This window comes from Protopterus annectens, chromosome 1.part2, assembly GCF_019279795.1.
Source record: "Protopterus annectens isolate FY-2018-M chromosome 1.part2, PAN1.0, whole genome shotgun sequence".
In the NCBI taxonomy this organism is placed as follows: Eukaryota; Metazoa; Chordata; order Ceratodontiformes; family Protopteridae; genus Protopterus; species Protopterus annectens.
Genome location: NC_056727.1, coordinates 556,884,617 through 556,904,502, shown reverse-complemented (window position 1 = coordinate 556,904,502; position 19,886 = coordinate 556,884,617). Strand labels below are relative to the sequence as shown.

General features: G+C 41.4%; 1 protein-coding gene across 2 annotated transcripts in view; it reads left to right on the top strand.

Moving 5' to 3' along the window:
- ENTPD6 (ectonucleoside triphosphate diphosphohydrolase 6) overlaps positions 1-19,886 on the top strand; it is a 921,044-nt gene that overhangs the window by 103,813 nt on the left and 797,345 nt on the right. The gene's annotated exons all lie outside the window — the stretch shown is intronic.

Sequence of the window (19,886 nt, the reverse complement as noted above, 5' to 3'; positions counted from 1 at the left end):
CAGACTTCATATCATTCAAAAACTGCACACTAATGCAAAACCCATTATTCTATTAACTTTCTATGTTTATAAGAGCAATATTTAAAAAGTTGTCCCTGCCTTTGGGCCTTTGTCCACCCATTATTTTTGGCTTTGTCAAGATTTCGTGTGTGCCTTTGTCATGCACTGACTGGGACTTGAGGATGATACAGCATGTGCTTTTATTTGCAAAGGGGCCCTTGTAGGGGAATGACATTTCATCAATCCGTGGAAGTTGATAGGTTTTGCCTAGCTGAATAAGTGGAAGTGAATGGACGGCAGCCTAAGCAAGTAACTATTTGAGTTGTCTTGTACTTTCTCCAGGAAACATTAAAACTGATGTTTACATACTTAAGAGAATAGGGGAATAGCCAGGGAAGTTCTCGGTCATAGCTACTTCTGTAAGAAAGAAATCTATTTACTAGAAGAGAAGCTCAGAGTACCTTGACAGCAGTTGGTGGTTGGATGTCAGGAATTGTAAATTTTGTGAAAATATTTTGTCAGAATTACGCAAGAAGCTCTCTTTGTCAGGGGTATCATTAATCTAGGTAGGTGTGATTTTCCGGATTTGACATGCATATAATCTATATTGCTGTCTAGGAACATTAGGCACATAATCTGTATTTCTCTCTAAGAACACTAGCTCTGCCTTTACAAACTCCTCACCATGCTTGTGTACAGCTGTTGTGGACTAATAGCAGGCAAGACAAGCATGCTGCAAAGATGTAGCAAACTGTTAAATGTGGTACTGATGATTGTCAAGGAATGTAGGGTTAAAACCTGTAATCTGTGTCAGTTGTTGTTTAGAGGGAAGGGCAAAGTTTAGCAGAATACCTGCTATAAGACTAAAACTGGAATAACTGAAGGTCATGAGACAGCTACCAGAGGCTAAAATTGAAAGTCCTGAAATATCGTATTCTTCTGTGAAAGTAGATGCGAAACAGTATTATAGCAATATATATTTATAAGGAAATCCCTGTACCCTCTGTGTAGGGACTGTTTCCTATTCTAAGTTCAAGGTTTCTTAATGGTGGGGATAGAAAAAAGACTGGCTTCAATGGGAAAACATTTCTGTTTTTTGTTTTTTCCATTTGATGTGTTAAATTTGTATTTGGCATTTATTTTCTGATATGTATTCTGCATTTCACGATTTTGGTTTCTGTTTTATGATCTTTAGTCTTAGTCTACAGCCATTTAATTAGTATATAGTAGTAAGTCTGTAAGAATGGGCTGTTCAGCAGAGGTTTGAGTGGATGTCATAATTTTTGTTAGCATCACCTCAATCGTGTGGATTTGTAGAGTCTCACTTGTCGAATGCAGACTATCATTTAATATATACACTTGAATGTATGTGTAGATAGGTTATATAAACTTGTTGAGTACATGCATATTCACCAACTACATGTATTTGTTGATAGCGTGTGCACACCTAGGACATCATTTTGGTAAATCTGTTTCTTGTACAGTAGCTGTGAATTTTACCTTATAGGAACAGTTCAGAGTCTACCAGAATGATGATCTTGCAGGTAAGAGGGTAGCTGTGTGCCTGTGCAGACCAGAGATTTGTAGTGTTTTGTGTGAAAGGCAGCTGGTGACTTTAAAGGGGAGCTGCAGGAAGCATCCGAATGGGTGGGGCTAACTGGAATGGGATGGGGTTCTATTACAGCAAGTCAGTGACATTACCTGTTATCAAACAACAGATGAGGTAATTTACTTTCTTCCATAGACTGCCTTGGTGTGTATCCACTCATTATAGCCACTTTAGTGAACATAAACACCTCAGATTTCTGACATGTAGTTAAAAATTGTATGAAATGGAGCCATAGATAAATAAATTCCTGGTCCTCCCTGTTGTATACTAATCTCTCCTGCACTTTCCCAGTACCCCTTCCATGTTGGTCTCTCATTCTGACCCACACCATCAAGGTAGATTACTTCTTTCTTGCTTTTGTGCACACTGTGTTATTTTACCTCATCTATTCTTTTAACACACCCTAACCAGCCAAAACGCAACTATAAGTCCGGAGAATGTAACTGAATTAAGCTGAAGGTCTAGGGACCACTAGGCTTCCAGAAGTCATAGCGTTCTAGAGGCCCTGAGGTGCATCTTGGAGGTTTTTTGTAACCTTTTGATTTAATGATGGCCTGAATAAAATTCATTATTAAGGAAAGAAATAAAATCTTTTTTTTTTCTTTCAAGGAAATATAAGATATGTCTAAAACTTTAATGTTAAAATCTAACAAAATAGCATTTTCCCCAGTAAAGGGAGAAACGCATGTAAGGATATGTAAATCCTGTCTGGGAATAGTGCCTTTCCACCTCTCCAAAAAGTGATAGTGCAATCTGTGTACCTCTCTGGTATGAGTTTGGGATGAAAGTAGAAGTAGAAATGGCCAGAGGCATGTATTATCTGGTAGTTGGCTTAGAGCATTAAGGAACTGTTAACAAGCTGTTTCCTGTGGTCCAGAGGTGCAAGGTTTGGTTACCTCAGCCTCCATTGCTTAACTGTGTAACTCTGAGCAAATCACTTAACCAGACACCACTCTTGGGCTGAGTGTGAAAAAGGTCCATGCTGGTCAGTGGTTTACCCCGGAAAACAAATACAAGTAAATAAATAACTTGTACAGCTTGAGGGTTTGGCAGAAGTAACCAAAGCACATGGGTAAAACCCACACAGAAACGAGGGAGTACATTTACATCCTAGACAGAAGGAATCACAACCAAAAACTCAACCAGAGAATCGGGAGCTGCTAGAAGGTAATACTGCTCCGTGTGATACTCTGCCAGTGATCATTTGTTAACCTACAGACTGCCACAGACAGGCACTTGCTGATTAAAGTTATGCTTGCCTGTAATGGAAGGTAAAGAAGATAATGGGGTAGCTTGCTGTTTTTGTATACACTGCAGTATGTCTCCTACATGCCCTCTTGAATTCATTTTCATTTTAGACGATCACCAAAGACATTAGTTATAATCACTTTATTGAACGAACATAACGCAGGTACCTGGTTGTATTAAAAAAAAAATAGCCACAGTAAAGTATTCTAGTTGGCTTTACAAAAATGCACACTACTTCTGCAAAACCAGAATAATGACTGCTTAACTTGAGCAAGTGGCAGTATCACCTTCATCAGTCAACAACCCCTATGTAATTTATCTTCTCAGCTTACTGCTGTAGGAATACAGTGTGTAACACAGTGGAACCTCTCTTGTCAAAGAAAAAGCTAATACTTAACAGTGGGCAAAGGACTAAAATCAGTGACCGCTCTAGCCTTTATATACTTAGAAACTTGCTAGAATAATAGCCTTTGCATTAGTAAAATCAGGAACAGTTTAGAGCTGATATACATACATACATAACACACACGCACTTTAGTACTTACCTTCCTATGTGATCAGTAGAAGGCAGCTTACCTTTAACAAAACAAAAAGCAGATTTTTCTTTTATGAGCTGTATATTGAGACAGCCAGAGCCAATAGGAAGGGCTCCTTTGTGCTTCATACAGCTGCACAATAAGATCCTTTTTGAGCAATGTTTCTATCATCCTGAAGAGCTGTGCTAGTAGTGGGGAAAGTCTAGTATCAGGCCGTTTTGGATTAAGCCATTTTTTTCCAGGTGTCTTCTGAACAAAACAATGAAACCAAAGTGTAAAAGTTGATTACTGTTTTTAATTTAAAGATAATGGCATACTTCTGAATTTAACACTTCCTCACTTCCTTTTGTTTTGCTTTTTAAATGGGGGAGTGGCTGCAACACCTCAAGATGCCCCGGTGTTGTATGTGTGTGTCTCTCTACTTATATGTGTGTGTGTGTGTGTGTGTGTGTGTGTGTGTGTGTAGATTGTAGTATGTATGACTTAGGTGGCCTATGAGAGGACGTGTTAGATGCAGGTAGGGGTTTATGACAGGATCTGTTTGTGTGGTGAGTGATCATTTGCTAGCAATCTGTGTCTGCTGTAGGAAGTTTTGGTGAGTATGTGCAGGTAGGGGATGCATTGTTTGTGCTTGGAAGTGCTTCTTAGTCTGTACATGTGATGTGTGTTTGCTGGGGGAAATGTATATAGTCAGAAGTGAGTGGTGTGCAAGACAGTTTATGTAACTCTCTGTTGAGGCAGCACTTACTAAGGGCAGTGTTGGAGCTGGTCATATAATTTTGAATGTACATGCCACCGAGTGGGAGGAAGTGGAGGACCGACCCTCTCCCACATAAATGTGTTTGTGTGCTTGAGGTTTCTGAGAGGGGTGTGTCTTTGTGTAAGCATGCATACGTTTGCTTGTGTGGAATGTCCCATCTAATCGAGGGTGGTTGGACTAGAGCTCAGAGAGTGCATCCTTATTGGCTAATTTGAGTTAAAAGGGTTATTTCTTGTTTTATTTAAGCCCTGCATTTGCACTCTTTTGCGTGCAGCCCACCATTGTGCACTGCCACATAGCATTGTTTACCATTGGTGGTTATAGATGCAAGCGTTTTACTTATTAGTGTCCCTTGGCACATTGCTTGTGGTCCTCCAGAGTTTTTTTGTGGCCCTGCTGTGCTGTCAGGTGGAACACTAAGCCTAGCCCCAGAGGTACCAACACACCTCTCATCCACTAGCCATTCCTAAGTGTGGCCTGTTTTCCTGACTATATATATTTACCTAACACCATGTATGTACAGTTTCCCATAATTTCTCCAGCCAACTTGGTCTACATGGGCATCCTGAGGCAGTGTAGCAACTGTCTCATGTTCACCAACGACCATGTACTCCTAGTCCACACAAACTCTACATGGGAAAGATGCAGCTATATTAAGAATCTTGAATCTATGTTCTCTCACTCACCATTAGGTACATATGACAATGAACGGGTTGTCAGCACGCACACCTCACCTCTTACTCCACCCAAACCCACATCACACATACCTACATATGTGGTGGTCCTCACCAGAAGTATACCTTAACAACAGAAACCTCACAAACACAAACACAATCACACTACACATAATACTTCCTCTGCAAACACAATACATGTAATAACTCGTGCACCAGTGTCTCACCTTTCAAGCCCTTAAGGCAAAACACAAAACCAAACCTATATTACTCATAGGTTATTCCATAGTGAAGCACACAGATGTCTCTCTCACCAGGCTGGATAAGGAAAAGGCCACAGTCAGCTGTCTGTCAGGTGCCAAGATCCTCCATATCATACATGCACTCTAGTCTCTCAACAATAAGGAATGTTATGACTCCGTCATAGTCCATGTTGGTGTGAACAACTTGAGATGTAACTGTCTGGACTATATGAAGAGACATGAATGAGCTCTTGAATTGTGTGTCTCAGGCAGGTATGTCCCTAGCCTTAAGCAACATTTTACCTTCAACGGATGATGCCTCACTACAAACAGAAAATGACTAACTTCAGTATTTGGCTTAGGTTCTGGTGTCATTCTAAGGGGATCCTGTATCTATCAACCTAGGATGACATGATCAACAGACCCCAATGCTTTGCCAGAGATGATCTTCATCTTTCACCCCTGGGATTTCAGCTACTGGCTAAGGCTCTTGCCAGCCCCATAGTATTTTTTTGGGCAGTGTCTCAAGGACAGAATTCTCAATGTAAAAACTTTTAAAAACAACCTCGAGGTTATTCAGGTAAATGCAAGGAGTCTTAACATAAAACTGCACTCACTGGAAGTAGTCCTCACCTTAGAAGATGTAGACATTTGTGCAGTCATGGAGACCTGGTACAAGGCTGTGGAGAGTACCACAGCCATACCAGGTACACCTCCTTCCACACGTTTAGACCACAAACTGAAGGTGTGAAAACTAAAAGAGGTGGTGTATCAATATTCATTAAAGATGGATACACCTCCAGATTGGTTAAACAGTATGATTCCCTGGAGATACTTCAGGTGCAATTAATTGTTGGTAGGACACCAAGTCCATTGCCTGCTACAGGACCCCTCCATGAATCAGGACACCAAAAGAGGTGGTGTATCAATATTCATTAAAGATGGATACACCTCCAGATTGGTTAAACAGTATGATTCCCTGGAGATACTTCAGGTGCAATTAATTGTTGGTAGGACACCAAGTCCATTGCCTGCTACAGGACCCCTCCATGAATCAGGACACCAAATCTGCCTATTTGAATCTACTTAAGTCTATCAAGATGCATCCAAACACCATGGTTTCGACAACTTTAACTACCCATCCATTGACTGTGTAAATTACTCTTGCTCAAACTCACTTGCCCAAGGGTTTCTCAACTTTGATAAATCCAGTGCACTGGATCAGCTAGTTGACACCTCCCATGAGGGATGCCAACATCCTGGATTTGGTTCTTACCAATATGGGGGACCACTGCAGCACCCCCACTGTGAGGTCTTCTCTGGTGAGATCTGACCACATGTCAGTCTAATTTAAAGTCACTATCACACATGGACCCCAACAAGAATTAGTAACACCATTGAGTACTCTTTTCAATCATAGTCTAAGCACCAGGTTCATCCCAGCTGAATGGAAAACTGCTACCGTTATTCACTCACACAGAGCTGGTGCTTCCACTGACCCCGGGAGCTATTGACCTATTTGCTTGACTAGTCTTATCTGCAAGGCCATCATGGACCTTATCAACAAAGATATAGGTAATCTGCAAACACTTGACCCTACTCAGTTTGGATTTATCAGAGAGAGATACTTGGTGGATGAATTTGAGGCAGTCACCAAGGCCCTGGACAAGGAAAAATCTGTGCATACAGCTTTCAGTGTACATAAAATGTTTACACACCATTGTTCAAACACCATTGTTCAAATGTCAGGTTTTTGTGATATGATATAAAAAAATAAGACCACAAATTTTTCCACCTTTAATGTGACCTATAACCTGCACAATTCAGTTGAAAAACAAACAAATCTGTTAGGGGAAAAATATAAAAAATAAAAAGCGTACAATATGCTGATTGCATAAGTGTGCACAGCCTTAAACTAATACTTTTTTTGAAGCATAGGTTCATAGGTGTGTACTAGGCCAATGGCCCTGGAGCCTTTACAAGCCTAGCCCATAGCATTACCCTGGTATCGTGCCACTTGACCTTAGTTCCCAGTGCCTCTGTCGAGTAGAGTCACTGGAGTGATCCCCAGGGTGAATTTTCTATTTCCCATCCACTCATCAAGATTCCTCTTGAGAGGGTCATTGAGGTGCTCCGCTTGATATGTATACGTAGTCTATTCCATAACATGGGCAGCATCTGGGTTATGAACCTGTCCCTACAGCTTGTTCTGTTGATTGTGGTAATGAGGTGGTGGTCTCTGGAGTGTGTAGTGCAGAGGGACTGGGATTTCTTTAGATGTAGCATTTCTAACAGTGCTGGGTTAGACATGGCTTTGTAAGCCAAGCAGAGATCGCCTCTAAGTAGACAATATGAGACGGAGAATGGTTGGAATTTATTTGAGTCTGTCTATATAGGACAAGTGTTTAAGGCCTAGGATCCTCTTTGTGAGGTACTTTTATGGCCTCTCCAGTTGTTGCAGATGTCTGAGGTACATGCCAAATGGGGCATTGTACTCTATGATTGGCCTAATGAGGGAAGAGTAGAGTGAGACAATGACCTCTTTCTTCCTGGATGCAAAAACCTTAGTAATGAGATGTGCCACATAGGACTTTCTGACCACAGTGGCAATGTGGTGGTCAAAAGAGAGGTTGCTGTCGACCTGTGTTCCCAGATCTCTTGTAACGCCTTTTGTGTTCAGTGGACTACCATCGATGTGGTTCATGGGAACCAGGTGTGTCTTAAAGGGGATGATAATACATTTTTTGGCCATCAGCTTAAGGCCATGGTTCTGACACCAGTTGCTGGTCTTGGTTGATCACTTGGGGAGTTAATTATGGCACCCAACTTGCAATTGTCTGTAGACTTTGTCATACATAGTCCCTTTGTGTTGGCCTGGACTTCAGAGGAGTAGATAGCAAACAGGAGAGGACCCAGGACCGAACCCTGTGGGGCTCCACTCATGACTGGTCGGCAGTCTGACTTGGAGTCAGCTACTTTCACATTTTGGGTTCAGTTTGCAACCCACCTAGTGATATAGGGGTTGATGCCTAGCTTAGTGAGTTTTTCTATGATTCCTAGGTGGGGAATGGTATCAAAGGCCTTGGCCAGATCAAGGTAGGCTGTATGAACCACCTTGCTTCATCCACAGCTCTGGTGCCTGACTCAAAGAAGTCAACCAGGTTGAGCAGGCATGATCCACCCTTCACAAAACCAAACTGTGTGTGATCCATAGTTTGGAGATTTCCTATAGCCTTGTTTATTAGATCCATAATGATGCATTCCATAGCTTTGCATATAAGACTTGTTAGGCTAATGGGGTGGTAGTTCCCAGGGTCTGTAGTCACTCCTCCTTTGTGGCGAGGGATGACTGTAGCAGTGCGCCATTCAATAGGGACAAAGCCTGAGGTGAGGCTGTGATTGAACAGGGCACATGGGTGAGGTGCCATTTTACTCTGTAGTTTATGTAGAATACAGCCAGGGATATTGTCAGGTCTCATAGAAGCTGTATTCTTGGCCTTGGACAGTGCTGTTTTAACCTGTGCAGCAGTAATACTGGGTGCCTGGCAATCTACTGGTATTGTGATTGGTCTTTTGGGGGGGTAAAGTTAGCACTGAATTTGTCAGCCAGTATATTGGCAACATCTGTTGGCTTGGTATAGGAGGTGCCATTGTGCAATAGCTCTGAGCAAATCTGGGTATTGCCATGGAGATTCTTTACATAACTATAGAAGGCCTTGTGGTTGCCTTTACTATCTGCTGCAGTACTGTTTTCATAGCTTGCTGTAGAGGATTTAATGAGGGATCTCAACTTTTTCTTGACGCTGATCAGGGAGTTTTTCCAGTCTTGGGACTTCACCTTATTCTGCATCAAGTTTCCTCCTTCTGTTGTAGAGTTTGTTTATAGCAGGGGACCACCAGATTTGCTTCCTTTTTTTTGGAGGAGAGCATCTTTGTTCTGTTGGGTATGGCAAGATCCATGCATTTGTGTACGTGTTCATAGAGGGCATTAGTGTATGATTCAGCAGTCCATGCAGCTGTTCTCCAATTGCATGGGTGCCATGAAGTTAGCCACCTGTGTTTTTAGGAGCCCAAAGTTAGCTTTGGAGAAGTTTTTCATGGTGGTTACCTTTGTGGGGGTGGGGGTGGGTGAGAGGGATGTGGATTTCCAAGGTGATTAGTTTGTAGTCTGATGTAACCAGGGAGGAGTTGACTATTGGTGTAGAGCAGTGGTCGCCCATGTTGGTAATGACCAGGTCAAGGATGTGGAATACATTCATTTGATCGAGTGCACATTGCTTGATCATGCACAACACTGACTTTAGACCTTGAATTTTGGAATGCCTAACAGTTGGAATGTCATAAACAACACAGAATACAACATTTCTGACAGCTCAACCACCTAAACGAACACTACCATGGGACAAAAAGGGAGCGATATTTTGCGATTCACAACTCTTGCAATCGCTTTTTTGGGTGTTTGCCACACTGCTTTCGACATGTTATACATCGGTAATATATCCGTCGGCTAAATGCATGTATACCCAAGGATGTTGCTACCTCTAGTGGGGGTAAGATTTGAGCTGTTCCAGGACATTGGAATTAATGAATTCCAGGAAATGTTGGGCAAGTGAATTGGTACATGAGTAGTTTTCCAAGTTAATGGAGGGGTAGTTGAAGTCACCCAGTATGAGAGTGTTAGGTTGGACACTGATATTCTCCAGGGTGCTTAGGAATGTGGAGTGTGAGTCTTGGGACATGGTTGGGAACCTATAGCAGGCTACGACCTGAATCTCTGTCTTAAATGTTAGCTGCACCTGAAGTATCTCTGATGCATTATGTTGGGCTACCAGTCTGGAGGTGTGCGCATCCTTTATGAATATGGAAACACCACTTCCTTTGGAGCTTCGGTCCAGGTTCTGTGGCTGAAAGGTGTGGAATGAGTTATAGCCTGGTAGTGCAAGGGTGCTTTCTGCTGCCTTGATTCAGGTCTCTGTTACATCACAAATATCGATGTTCTCCATTTTAAGGAGTGCTTCAAGCAAGTGCATTTTGAGATTTAGACTTCTAGCGATGAGCAGAATGACCCACAGATTGCATTTGTTTGTAGCTGTTACGGTGGTAATTTGGTCTTTGGAACACCACCTAAAAAAAAGCACTATAGGGGTGGCAAGTGCCTTGGCCAGTATCCGGAAGTCCAGGGGTGATAAATGTAGGCCATCTCTGGCAAAGCATCAAGGTCTGTCAGTCATGTCATCCCAGGCAGACAGATAATGGATCCCCTTAGAATGACACCAGTTGCTGAAATCAATCCTTTTCTGCTTGTACTGTGGTATCATTGTGGGTGATGGTAGGAGGCTGCTCAGGGCTAGGGTCATACCCGCCTGGGCTACATAATCTGAGAGCTCCTCCATGTCTCTCTTCATGTAATCCAGGGAGGTACATCTCCAGTCATTCACATCCACATGTACAATGACAGAGTTATATTTGTACCTGTTGTTGAGGGTCCTGATTGCTTGGGTTATGAGGTGGATCCTGGGGCCTGAAAGGCAGCTGACTGTTACTTTCTCCTTATTCACCCTAGTGAGTGGGACATCAGTGTGCCTCACTATTGAATCACCTATGACTAGTGTGTTGGGCATGCTGTTTTGCCTTAGGGGCTTTGGTTGAGTGGCACACTGTTTAGGAGGGTTATGTGTCTCATGATTAGTGTTGTGTTGTGGTGGTCGAGTGCGTTTCTGCCTTGGAGGTCTCTGCTGTTTGGGTATATTTTTATTGAGAGCCTCCGCGAAGGTGGGTGTGTGGTTTGTGTTTTTATGTGAAAGCAGAGTTGGTGTGTGTTCTGGAGGGCTATGTGTTTCATGTGGTGTGGTTAAAGTGTTGACTTTCTCCTCTTGGCCAGCTATTCCGGTCTTGGCTGGAAAGTGCTTGGCTTCCAGTTTGGATATACAAGTGCATCTCTCGCAAGTCCAGGTATTGGGTGGTAAGAGTAGAGGTTTATCAGTGTACATGAGGCAGTTGTTACATTGCCTCAGGATGCCCAAGTTTTTTATTTATTTATTTATTTTACATTTGTTAACCGGGCTAGTCTAACTGGATATATTTCCATTTTCGGCAGAGGCCCGGGGAGAAAAGCTCCACATAGACATAGTAACTATTACATAGGATGCAATAAAGAGCAGCATAAAAATGTAAGGAGGGAAATATACAGTATCTGGAAAATATAATAAAAAAAAAAAAAAAAACTAATTGCATACAAAATTAACAGTTGTACAACAAATGCACACAACATTCTTGTAATAAAAAATGCATAACTTATTTAGCATTATCTTACATCTTAAGAAAGAGAAAAGGACATTTAAAGACAAGTAAGTAGATTAGTTATTTATATGAGTTCACCAGGTTAACAGGAGAAAGCAGAGGGAACTGACCTTTAGACATGTCTGGTGGGGTGGGCATTAATAATAAGTGCTGAAGTTTCCTTGTAGAACATTTAGTGCTAGTAGCACTTTTGTGTGCTACAATAATTGCTATAAGAAGTCTTGTAAAGTGCTATATTAATAAGCTAGTAAAAGTGCAGGAGAAGAGAGAACTAGCAGATCTCAGAAGCTTACAAACAGTCCAGGATACAACAAATGTGTATCTGGACTAGACTAGTTACAGAAAAGGCAGGAAACAGTTTTTAGTAGAAAGTGAAGAGACAGAAGATAATGAGATAATTCAATATTCATAAGTTAAAGGGGTGGGCCTTTGTTAAGTTAATTCTATAAACGGTAGACTGAGCTGATGTAATGGGGGGGGGGGGGGGTGTCCAGTATCAACTTTATACCAGAGACTGGCAACTCAAAGCCACCAAGACTTAAGACCACCACAAGAACTGGGGCAGGTGACTGGGAAAAAACTATAGATTACAGAGATAAGTATTAAATGAGAAGTGCAGAGACAATTGAAAAAAACACTTATCTTTTCCCAGTATCACAGCAGGCAGTAGGTCAGTCTCTCTGCAGCTTAGAACAGCTTCAGCAAACTGGTATATCTGATTTAAAACTCTGACTATTAAAGGTAGATAACAGAAACCAGCACAATTATCCAATCAACAATGACAATTTTGCAGGAATGCCCATAGCCAGATTAAACCAGTCCAGTTCTCTCTCTGCCACAAAGAAAACAAGATAGGTCTCTAGACAAAAGATTTCACTGCAAACTGAGAGTCACAATAGTAACAGATATTCATCTCTATCACACAACAAAAAGGACAGTAAAAACAAGTGTACAGATTACAGAGATATCTATTAAATGAGAAGTGCAGAAGATAATTTAAAATAAACACTTATCTTTTCCCAGTATCACAGCAGGCAGTAGGTCAGTCTCTCTGCAGCTTAGAACAGCTTCAGCAAACCGGTATATCTGATTTAAAACTCTGGCTATTAAAGGCAGAGAACAGAAACCAGCCCAATTATCCAATCAACAATGACAGTTTTTCAGGAATGTCCCTAGCCAGATTAAACGAGCACATTTTGATTTAATTTCAGCGTTCAGTCTTCTTGGGTAGGAGTCTTATCAGTATGGCACATCTTGACTTGGTAATATTTGCCCACTCTTCTTGCAAAAGCGCTCCAAATCTGTCAGATTGTGAGGGCATCTCTTGTGCACAGCCCTCTTCAGGTCACCTCACAATTTTTTTATTGGATTTAGGTCTGGGCCCTGCTGGACTATTCCAGAACTTTAATTTTTTTCTGGTTAAGCCATTCTTTTGTTGATTTGGATGTATGCTTGGGGTCATTGTCATGTTGAAAGGTGAAATTCCACTTCATCTTCAGTTTTCTAGCAGATGCCTGAAGGTTTTGGGCCAAAAGTGACAGGTATTTGGAAGTGTTCATAATTCCCTCCACCTTGACAAAAGCCCCAGTTCCAGCTGAAGAAAAGCAACCCCAAAACATGATACTGCCACCACCATGCTTCACTGTGGAGATGGTGTTCTTTTGGTGATGCGAAGTGCTGTTTTTTTGCACCAAACGTACCTTTTGGAATTGTAGCCGAAAAGTTCAGACTTGGTCTCATCAGACCATAACACATTTTCCCACATGCATTTGGGAGACTTGATGTATTGTTTTGCAAATTTTAGCCGGGCCTGGATGCTTTTCTGTGTAAGAAAAGGCTTCTGTCTTGCAACCTTACCCCATAGTCCAGACATATGGAGAATATGGGAGATTGTTGTCACATGTAGTACACAATCAGTACTTGCCAGAAATTCCTGCAGCTCCTTCAATGTTGCTGTAGGTCTTTTGGCAGCCTCCCTGACCAGTTTTCGTCTTGTCTTTTCATCAATTTTGGAGTGACATCCAGTTCTTTACAACGTCGCTGTTGTCCCATATTTTCTCCACTTTTTGATGACTGTCTTCACTGTGTTCCATGGTATATCCAATGCTGTGGACATTTTTTTGTATCCTTCTTCTGACTGGTATCTTTCAACAATGAGATCCCTTTGATGCTTTGTAACCTCTCTGCGAACCATGGCTTTTGCTGTAGCAGGCAACTGAGTAAATGTCAGGAAAATCCTACTAGGACAGCTGAACTTTATTTGGGGTTAATTAGAGTCTCTCTAATTGGCAGGTGTGTACCCAAGAAGACTGAATGTTGTAATTAAATCAAATGGTGCTTCAACAAAGTATTAGTTTAAAGAGGTGCACACACAACAATGTATTAGTTTAAGGATGTGCATACTTATGCATCCAGCATATTGTACATTTTTTTATCCCCCCCCCCCCCAACAGATTTGTTTGTTTTTCGGTTGAATTGTACAGGCTGTAGGTCGCATTAAAGGTGGGAAAAGTTTTGAAATGATTTATTGTGGTCTCATGTTTTATATCACAAAAACCTGGCATTTTAACAGGGGTGTGTAAACTTTTTATATCCACTGTATCTAGACAACCAAGGCTTCAGACATTATACCGCACTCGGGCATCATTGACAGACTCACCCAGTTAGCTATCAGCCCTTGTATCATTAGATGGGTCACTAACTGTCTCACTGATAGAACACATATAGTCAAAATAGGAAAATCCACCTCCAACAGCAGACCTGTAACCAGTGATATTCCACAGGGATCAATCCTGGGACCTCTGCTGTTTGGAATCTGTTTCTCTGAAGTACAAGCAAAAACTACAGTTCTGTGGCTGACTTGCTGATGACTGCAAACTGGGAACAGTCATAGAATCTCCAAATTATGTCAACATCCTTCATGAGGGTCTTGCACAAACAAATGATTGGTGCCAAAGTCATGGTCTTAAACTCAATACAAAAAAATGTATTGCCATCCCCTTCAATAAAAGTGATGTTCCTGCTAACTATCACATCAGTATACCATATGTACATACTCAGTGGTGAGAGACCTGGGCACACAGGTTGATACCAACCTTACCTTTTGATCACCGTGTCCCCACATTGTTAAGAAGGGCATTCTGTATTGCTCATCTCATAAGTAAGGGCATTGTCTCCAGAAAAAAAGAAGTTATAAGCTTCCTGTACTCTTCCCTCATCAGGCCAATAATTGAGTACAGTGCCTCATTTGGCATGTACCTTTCCAAGCACCTGCAGCAATTGGAAAGAACGCAAAGGTTCCTCACAAGGCAGATTCAAGGTCTTCAGCATCTGTCATATATGGATCATCTTAAATCACTGTCACTTTATTCTGTTTCATACAGACTACTCAGAGGAGATCTCTGCCTTGCATGTAAGGCAATCTTTGACCCTGCTTTATTGGAAATACTGCATATCTGCAATTCAAGTGGTACACAGGTTACTCTCTCTCTCTAAAGATCTTTACCTGATATGTGACATTATTATAACCTGCTGGAGGGACGGGATTTTTCTCCCAGAGTTACCACACCTTTGGAACAAGCTCCCACTTCATGTTAAAAAAGTGCACCTCATTGGCCATCTTTAAATGCCGTCTGGACGATTGGATGGTTAACCCCATTAATTCACCAAGGGGATTCAACCTGTGCCCCTCTTGGGCAGGAACAGTACGTGCTGATTGTGGAAATAAGAGTAGAACTTGGCTAGGCTTGTAATGGCCCTAGGGCCATTAGCCTAGTAACTTCCTATGATCCTATAAGAACTGTGTATGTGATTACTAAAGGAATGTGTATGTCAGTGTGCTTTCTTTGACTAGCTGATTGTCAGCTCATTTGGCACTGACATTTTAGATGTTATCTGTTTCAGTAGGATCTATCCTAGTGCAGTGTTTTTTCAACTGCAGATTTGTGAAGCAGTGATCAGAAAGTAAGGTATGTGTACTTAATAAAATCTACCCTGCTTGGATTACTTTTTAATACTTAGTAATTCTGTAATATTTCACATTTATATTTTTAAAGAGGATGAGCTTCATATTCCTAGTGGCCATCCAATTTGGTCTTTCATAATGGCTGTGACTGTTTGGAAACCATGATGCCCAAAGTGTGTGTGTGTGTGTGTGTGTGTGTGTGTGTGTGTGTGTGTGTGTGTGTGTGTGTGTGTGTGTGTGTGTGTGTGTGTGTGTGTGTGTGTATGTATGTATGTATATGTATGTGGTGGGGGGGTAATAAATAAGGGTGAAGTGATCAGGATAATGATGCATAATTTTCTCTACTTGAAGAGATTGTCACTTAGTCAAGGTCCCCCAAAAAGTGAACCATGGGATTTCTTGGGAGTTATTTTCACTGTGTTCAAACTGTGTACCAAATATTCACAAGGAAGATTGTTACTAGGGTCAGGGGAGTTATAAGCAGTGTTAAAGTGTGGAAGTCTCTGAGCAATCTACCTTCTGTGAACATTTTTCCATATCCATTTTCCCTGCCACCTGCCAAATATTATACCTCGTGTGACCTAACCAGCACATTTTTACCTCTTCGGTGAAACCTGGTCACATTAAACTGGCCTTGAGGCAGCCATAAATGTCATGACTAGTTCAGCCTATAATGTCAGCCCTCCTGAACATGCAAAATAATTTGCAAGCCAGGCTTTCGATACAGAGAGCACTGCTTTGCTTGCATACCCCCTTTCTTTGCCAGTAACTACTGGTGAATTCATTGACATCAAGGATGGTCAAGCTGATGTCAGCTGCTCATCCCATCCTTCCTGTTTTGTTGCTACAACCTGCTGCTGCTAGTCTCCTTAAGTTAACTGGGCTACATTTAGGGATTCATCCCTCTGCAGTGATACTTGCATGACTTTTGAGGGGCTGACTCAAAACTATTCAGGGATTTGGAACATAATTCCAATAAAATGAAGACTGTGGAAGCTCTCATGATTGTACCAAGGTAGTAGACTAGAACGTGATACTGTGAGAGAAGTACTTTGTTTAAGGTATTACATTTGTAATAGTGAAGGCTTATTTATTGGCTTCTTACCTCTCGGGGTTTGTGCATCTTTTATTTAAATTTGTTTTTTTCAGGCCATTGACTATTTCTTGGCAATTTGTTATACTTTTAACTCTTTTCTCCTGGAATAGTTTTTCTGTCTGATGTGGCTTGCTCACCATAACATTGCTAGAACTTATCTGCCCAGAACTGTGCAGATGATGCAGACATCCGTATTATTAGATGGAGGATGATGAGAGTACAGGAGATGATTTTGGATTCTTCTCCCCTGATTCATTGTAGTGCCACTGGCAAGAAAAAGAGTTATGTTTGTTGTAACCCTCAATGTGGGAGGCATGCATGAAATTGTATGTTCTGCAGTTTTTTTTTTTTTTTATCGTCATTATTGATCTTGGAATATCACAAAGGCATGCAACTGGTTGTTGTTGTTTGTCTTTCGGCTTTTTCCCGGTAAGGGGTCGCCACAGCGGAACTCCGGTCTGCTAATGATTGGCAGTAGATTTTTACGAAACACCGAGGTGCCAGCTCGATGCCCAAAGTTCAAAGAAGGCACGCCCATTTACGCACGCATGTCTTTCGAACGCTACCTAACTGCGGGGAGGACATGCATACTCCACACAGAAGGCACTCCCAAGCCAAGCCGAGAATGCGACTGGTAAAGGTTCTAAATTGCCTCTAAGTTTCTGTATGAGTTTGTGTCTTGCACTGACATTTTGTCTGGCATGACTTCCTGCATTATGCCTGTTACTTGCCAGGATTTGCTGTGGCTCCCTGAGGCCTTGTATCAAATAATTAGGTAGTAAAAATGACTGACTGAATTTATGTATTGTTGAAGAACTTTAATAGTTTAAAAAGCTGTAGAAAGTAGTCTGTTTTTGTGCTGTTTTTATTTTTTTCATCTCAGCTGTTTGGCTAATATATTGGAGGCAACTTGTGCTGTCAGCCAACTACTGCTTCCCTCACTCCAGAACTCAACATACCATTGTCACATCCTCGTGGTTTTACTTGATATTTAACAGTTTTTATATTAGTTTAATTGAAACGTTTTTCTTAACTCATTGCAACTTTCTATATTGGATATGATCCCTTCTTGATTTGTTTTCTCGTCTGCTATTTTGATTTGGTGCGAGGGTTTGCAGTGAACAAAGGCAGTTAAAATGAGTAAGGGAGTAGTAGTAATCAATATTTTGTAGTGTACTAATATATCAGAAAGGGAAAACAAGTGTTTTTCTCTTTGTGCCTGTCTGGCAGATTAATGCTGTAACATTTGGTACTGTCTTGCTGCTTAGTAAAGTTATGGGTGTGAGTTAGATGCTGCCACATTTGTGACCTAAATGAGTGACTGTTGCTTAACCAAGATCATTTCAGAACCCACCAGACTTAACACGGATTCAAAAGAATTGCCCCCTTTTGGACCAGTTAATAACAAATATGCTTGTCAAGATTCTCAACCCCTTAATTTTTCTCCCTTAACTGAGTGACCACTACCCTATAACCTACACTGTTTTAAGCCCTACAGCAAATCAGCCAGTGAGCATTGATTTTCATACCCTAATCCAAAAATATCTTCTCCAAACTTCAATCTGTTCTCTCACAGTTTGATTGGTCACCAGTACTAACCACACAGTGCTTACCAGAGAGAGCTGACAGGTCTTTGACAGCCATCCTTCTGTCGGTACAAAACAAGCTATCACTTCTAATCACGAGACTCGGAAAGCTAATTGTAACAACTGGAATATCCAGAAACACAAAGCAGTATACCTAAAATACCATCAAAGAAAACTTTTCAACAAATCCAAAAATTTCGGATCACATGTATATCAAGTCATTGGAAGGGCAAAAGAGGCACTTGCACAAACATAACACTTGCATATCACCCATAGGTCCACACCCTCCTGCATTTTTTCTTTCCTTTTCTTTCTGCCTGAAGCTGCCCATCATCTGCCACCAGCTCCACTCCTTTTTCACCAGGTCTACCGAACCTGCCTTGGCCTCCTCTGGGCTTCACCCAATCCATGTCTAGGAGCAGTGAGGAGAACAAGGATGCTGGCATAACATCATACTGCTACTTGCGAGTATCCCCCTAAGTCCTGACACTCTGTGGCAGCCTTGCAAGCTCTGTATTTGCTGCTCTTGGGGAGTGCATGCATAATCTGCAGAGTAAATGGCACACTGCTTATGCAGCACAGAGCTAACCAGGCTCATAAAACTGCTTATTGCAGCAAATCTAGACTGCCTCCCTTCACCTCCCAGGATGAGTGAGCTGACATCTGCTGATCACTCCGATTCTTCTGTTGTGGCCCCCTCCAGTGCTTGAGTTGCTAATCATACATGGTTTATTTGGGTCGCAGTAAGTGCTTTTTGGAAGGAGGCTGTGCTTTCCTTCAAGTTTTCTATCCAAATTTACCCAACTTCTTTCCTCTCCTACAAAAACAGAGCAAAATAAAAAAAATATTTTTAACTTCTCTTGCAGAAAGATTCAACACTGGAAAAGGAGCTCTAATATGTCAGCCAGCCCAAGCCTCTTCTCGCTACATTTCCTTCTCATTTAGGAATTGCCGTGACCAATTTCTCCATCCTGGGATCTTAACTTTGACAGTTTATACCATGCAACATAAGAGATTCTATCACTCTTTCCTAATACAGGAAAATCTTCAAAGACAATCTCATAAAGGAAGCACAGCACCAACAATATAACATGATTTAATCCCCCTTCTAGTTCCATCTATGCTCAACTTCCTGCGTACTTTCATATTCAGTGTAGCTGTCATGATTAATATTTTTAAATTCATTATAGCTGTCATTATTGCAGGATATTTTTAGGTACAGTTAATATTGCCTGGTATTGTACTTGCTGTTCTGTACACACTGCAATGCTTTATCTTCATTTGTTGTAAAATAATGTGTCGTGTATTTTGCATTTGATTGTTGTATTCACTTCTCAGCTGAGCTTAAAAGGGTTCATTTTTGGATCGGTGTTCTACCCTGGTTAACAAATATAAATAAATAAATACTTGAAGACCCTAAAGAATTACACTGAAAGAAAACCACAGGAATGCATACTTGAATTTTGAAGAGGTAAAACTTGCAGTTATTTAAATCAGTATAACCAATACATTACACATACGATTTGCGATCAAATAAACTCGAATGACAGTATGTACACTGGTAATGGGAATAGAGTAGAGATTATATGAAATGCATCAAACTTAGTAAGGCAGTGAGTATATGAAAAAGACTCTACCCTGTGTTCTGTGGACAAGCTGGTGAATGATTATTGTATTTTTTGATGTTCATCGTGTTACCCTGCTGCAGTCATCACACTTGGGTTATCTTGCCGTCAGGCGGTCCCGCAGTTGGCCGGAATTCCAAAGTCTTGGTCCGGCGTCGGTTGCTGTCTCTTCTTCCCTGACATCAGTGCGCCAGGGGTATATATAATGCATCCAATGCCATTTTCTTCAGTCTTTCTTGCCGCGCG